General features: G+C 33.3%; 1 pseudogene; it reads right to left on the bottom strand.

Moving 5' to 3' along the window:
- Positions 1-1,310: 1,310 nt before the first annotated feature.
- On the bottom strand, positions 1,311-5,235 carry LOC107950949 (UDP-glucose 4-epimerase GEPI48-like; annotated as a pseudogene).
- Between the last annotated feature and the right edge of the window lie 699 nt (positions 5,236-5,934).

Raw genomic sequence — 5,934 nt, 5'->3', positions numbered from 1 at the left:
TTGGGTTGGCTTTGAAATGACTCCGTTTTGGGCGTCTGAAGCAAAGCCCAAAATGACGTCGTTTTGAGGGGTCTATATAAGTTAAAATGTTCAAAAATTTCATTTTTATCAGTTAAAAAAAACTATTCCCTTTCTTTTTCTTCTCTCAAATCCCCTCTTCCCCTCTGGCCACAAGGGTGCCGCATGCCACCGCGGCCATCGGTCATCGGCGTCGACAACCACTACCTTTCGTGGTCAGAAAATAATGTTTTTTTTAAATCCTTTCGAAACCCTAGAGTTAGATCTAGGAATAAAACACCCAAAAAAAGGCCGAGAGTGATGAAAAAAGAAAAGGGAAGAAGAGACCATTCAATTTCTTCCCTTTTCGGCAAGGCCCTCAACGGAACCTCAAAGGGTTTTGAGGCTTTTCAAATCGGAGGTTGTTCTCGACGACAGCTCTTAACAGGTAAAAATTTAAACTTTGTTTTTATTCTTATTTTTTCAAAAATAAATAAATAAATAAAATGAACTACTTTTTTTTTGAACTTCGTTATTTTTTGTTATTCGATTTCTTTTGTTATAGTGGTTTCAGCTTTTATAGCCAAATAGATTACAGGATATTAGTTTTTTTTTTCTTTTCTCCTTTTTTGTTTCTACTGTTCCTGCTTTTCTATTTTTGTGTTTTTATCTTTTTTGCAGGTTTTTCATGGTAAAGGGCTGAGTCAACGGCAGTGGAAAGGCAAGTCCCTTGCCATTTTGATGAAATGGTGGTAGAGGAGGTAGACCTCGAGGCATGGGGACTTCGGGAGGCGTGCCCATTGGTGTGGCAAAGCAAAGGAGCAGCGGCAACTGGTGAAGTCTTAGGGGATTAGGGTTTCTTTCTGTTTAGGTTTAGATAGTGGGCTTTGGACTTTAAGATTTTTAGACTTTTAGTTTTTTTTTTGTATTTGGGCTTATAATATGGACTATTTAATGGACTTTTATTATTATTTATTTATTTTTATTGGGTCGGACGAAATTAGGCTTCTATGATTATTATTTAACAAACTATTATGTTTTAGTATGGAGGCACCATAGTGTGTAATGGAATAAAAGTTCAAGTACTTATTAGACCTAAAAAAAAATTAATATCAATTAGATACTTTTAGATAATTTCAAAGGATAAATTATATTTTAACCTAAAATTTAATATGTAAAAATTGAAAACCAAAGTGAATGTTTACATTGCATCGTAGACAAAAAAAGCTTTTTTTTTTGTTCTTTCTTTTTTCTAAGCATATTGTCTTGTATAAAGTTACATTTTAATAGGAAACAGGTTACTAAAATAAGAGTAAAATGAAAATTTTAATTCTATAAAAAATGAAAAAAGAGGGCATTGTCAAATTAATGATTATGATCAATGTTCATTTTAACAAGGTTAAAAAAACATATCTGAATGGTAAAAGAATTAGGGAAAAAATTAAGCTAAAAAAATGGGATAGAAAGAATGGTGTGGTATGAAAAAAATTGTCTAGGTATCCTATTTTTTTGACGAAGGAGATCCATATCCAAATGGGTTCTTACTAGCCCAGTTCCACTGATCCTCGCAGATCTCTTCAATGCCATACTTTGCTCTGTGAATAAATCCAAAATTCAACAGTATGAGTTGTTTGACAACAGGATGCATGTAGAACTATGCAAGCAGTTAATGACCCTACATTAATAAACTTAAAATTTTGCATGTATGTAAAGCTCTTACTTCCATTTCAATTCAGTCTCGGCCTTTCTTATTGAAGCATAAATGACTTCGGAATCACCGGATCGACGTCCGGCTATTTGAAGAGGGATTTTCTGATAAAAAGTAATAAATAAATACCATGAATAACAAATAAGTACAACTCAATATATAAAAATTTTAAAGAAAACTAAACAAGGAATCATTTACCTTCCCGGATGCCTTTTCAAATGCTGTAACCATTTCTAAAACTGATGTTCCCTTTCCTGTTCCCAAGTTGTATACCTCGCAACCTGTGATTGAATAGGTAATAAGGACCAATTCTACTGAATTTTAACTTCAATACGTATACTATGTTATATAAATACCTATTTTAGGATCAGATAGTTTTTTTAGTGCGGCAATGTGGCCATCTGCTAAATCAACAACATGGACGTAATCACGAACCTGAAAAGATACAAGAAATGGCCCCTTTGTCACAAGTGATCAAAGCATTGAACTCAATTTCACTAACAAATATTGATGTTTAAGCTACAAAAATAACCCAAAAGACCTAAAGCATGTTGGTTAAATTTCAAATTTCCCTTCCCTTGGTGTGAAAAAGGGAGCCAGAGCTTCATGGGGTTGGTCGACTTCATTACAAGGAAAGAAAGGTTTTGCTTAAAACATGGATTCACAGTGTCAAGGAGTAGACGAAATCGAGATTAACAATATCAAGCTTAATTAACAAAGAAAGTTGTTGGTAGAAGCTCAGTAGAACTCAAAATCATATCCCAGTTCATAAACATACTCAAAACGAATTCTGAAATATGAAACAAGATTCATTGGAACCTAAGAAGGTGTCATACAGAAAAAATCTTACCCCGGTACCATCCTTCGTTGCATAATCTTTTCCAAACACTGTCAATGCTTGCAGCCTACCAACAGCAACTTGTTGTACAAAAGGCATGAGATTGTTTGGAGTACCCCGGGGATCCTCACCTATGTGGCCACTGGGATGAGCACCAACTGGATTAAAATATCTTAGCAGTATGATCTTCCATTGAGAATCAGAATTACGGAGGTCGCGGCAAATCTCTTCAATGAAAAGCTGAACCACCATGTCAAATATGATTAGATGACACTATTCTTAATTGACAAATGCCAAAGTATTCATAATGGATTCATAAAAAAGAAGACATTGTTTCCTTGAGCTGCTAAATGGTATGCAGTTAAATGCTCATCGCATACCTTGGTTCGTCCGTATGGATTCACTGCAGACAGGGGGAACTCTTCTGTACATGGAACCTTCTTTGGCCAGCCATAAACAGCAGCAGATGATGAAAAGACAAGCTGCAATGTATCATATTAGATCGGTCAACTTCTAAAACTCAAGAAGCCAAAACAATCCATAAACTGAATCTAACAAGGTGCTAGTATGTTTGTGATTACAGTTTGATCAAGAAGAAACCGAAGTCTGTTTCGTCTCTGGTTCTAATGATTTCCATAGCAGATGCCAAAAGGGAAAAAAGAGAGCAAACACTATCCCACACACTAGGAAGGGAAAGAAATGTACATTGTTACATCCATGTGCAGCCATGACTTCCAACAGGAGTATTGTCCCAATGATATTGTTGTCATGATAGAGCAATGGTTTACTTACACTTTCACCAACTGCGTTTAGTCCAGCAAAGTGAATCACAGCATCAAATCTGATAATGTAATAACCTTAGAAATTTGAGCAAGTAGAGAAGGCACAATAAAAAACCAAACATATAATATAAATTCCTGACGGTACTTTGTCTGAGCAAATATTTTTTGAATGGCTGGTCTATCACGAAGGTCCACCTGCAGTTGAAACCAGTGGTCCAAATCTTAGTTAATACTTCAATGACTTCATGTTTTAAGTGATTTAATGATTCTTGTTAATTTTGGGACAATAATACAGCAGCACATGATGGATTTGATTTATAGGCAATATCAGACAAATCCCAATGTATATTAATTGAAGCAAAAACATAATAATAGAGACCCTTCAACAGTTTCCAGATGATAAAAGAGATAACAATTAATTACCGAAGAAAAATTTTATGTTTAAAGCTTTTAAATATTATCAAGAAAAACAATTAATAGATCCAATCATTTCCCATTCAAAAGAGTCCTTCCATGTATATTAAAAAAAAGGGGGGTAAAATACAGATCAAAAGACATGGGAAAAAACACTTTTTGGGAACCGACAATAAAATAATACAATTGAAACATTAAACAAAACCAAACGGACTATATTATTATATTCTTTTATATTTAAGGAATATTCACCGACTTTAAATCTGTTTAATCAAATTATTATGTTGCTTAATTAAGCAGATTTTGACAAATATTTTTAAGTATTACCATTTAATGCATTTGATATGGAATTCACAAGTAGAAAGAAGATCATATTCTCACCGATTCTCTTAAACTCTTCAACTTATTTAACTTTTAAAAGCACTTATAAATTAATAACATAGTTGAATGGAAATCAATTCACGAATTCCTTCATTAATCAAACATACACCAAAAATAGATAATATGGCAAACAGAAGCAGAAATTTTAAGAAAAAAAGAAAATGTGAAATTAGTCTACTATTTGCAACTATTTCAACAGTTTTTTTTGTGTAAAAAGAATTAAACATCATATGATCGAAATTTTACAGCGTAACACGTTGCCAGCTATAGCAAATTCGATTAATCAAATTTAAACTAATTACACTCCAAATTAACAATGAAAACTCAAAGATTAAGTGAGATTTCTCTCTGGCAAACCAACTAAGCAGTCTAGCATTAAAATAATTACAAAACTACACATCTTCAATTTTCTTCTTTAAAAAAAACCGTAAATAGGTGAATTCAATCGTTCAACGAACCTGGTGAGAGGAAAGGTTCCTGCCGAAACCGCGAGTTCTTTGACTCTTTTGGGAGCAACATCCGAGGAATTGTCGAGATTATCAACAACCACTGTTTTGTAACGGCTTAACAACAACTGCAACACCGTGTGGCTCCCGATATAACCGGCTCCGCCGGTCACCAGAATAGTCTTCGACATATTCGAACCAATCAAAACCAAAAAAGAAAAACTGAAAGTAAAAGAAACTGAGAGAAGAGGCGAGCGTAACAGAAGGCTAATAATAATTCTTTGAAATTAAAAGGGTTTAATGGAATGAAAAGGAAAAAATAGAAGAGAGAGTCATATACAGGGATTTAAATTGCGGTTGCGGTCGCATTTTCGGTTCTATTACGTTTATCGCGATTGCGGAGATGGTATTGCGGTTATTGCGGGTATCGCCATAGTGAATTTTACACTACTTATGGTGTATAGCGGGTTTCAACAATAGTAATTTTGGACGGTACCGTTATCATTATATAACGGCCACTATTTCAATAACGGACTGCTATTTAAATCCCTAGTTATATATAAGCGCACAGAAAAAAGAAAAAGGAAGAGAGATATTGAGAATGAATGAGAAGAATAGCCACGTGGAGTGAAAAGGGTGAAAAGGCTCCCTACGACCGGGGATTTTGGATGGGATGGGTTTTTGGAGTAAACTAATTTTCTATTTCTTCTTCTGCTGCCGCCGCTTTTTCTTTTTAGAAGGTATATTCGTATTGGGGTGAACAAATGTTTTATTTATACATCTAATTCTTGTTAAATGTTATTTTTTGAATAATGTTTTAAATATATCTCATTAACTTTTATTAACCCACACCAAGAATGTTGTATATAATCAAATTACGGATGCAATCCAATTAATTGGTGTCAAACAGGGGTAAAAATTATAAAAAAATATTACAAAAACATAAATTTTGAGCATCAACAATCTCATGTCGCATCACATGATATAAAATTTATAATACCACAAAAAATGAATGGACTTTTTAAACTCGTTTTGTATTTATTGACGATTTCTTTTTGATAAATTATAAAAGAAGAGAAAGAATAATTAATACGATTCGAACGTGTGATTACTTTAACATCAGGTTAATGCACGGAATTCACATTTTGATTCAAACGAAAATTTAAAAAATTACATTCCATTTATTTATACTTATATTGGCTGCAGATTTTTCAAATGCCAAAATTACTTTCATGTTCTTTCTTTCATACGTAAACACGAGGAAAAAGAAAATTAATAAAACATACACAAGTAACTAATCAACACTTATAAACTTTAGATTTTCTATTTATCTTATTTTATTAAAGTAAAATCAACAATACACCATTT

This window comes from Gossypium hirsutum, chromosome D03 (assembly GCF_007990345.1).
Source record: "Gossypium hirsutum isolate 1008001.06 chromosome D03, Gossypium_hirsutum_v2.1, whole genome shotgun sequence".
Taxonomy (NCBI): domain Eukaryota; kingdom Viridiplantae; phylum Streptophyta; class Magnoliopsida; order Malvales; family Malvaceae; genus Gossypium; species Gossypium hirsutum.
Note: the sequence above shows the minus strand (reverse complement) of the source record. Positions and strands in the feature narration are given on the sequence as shown.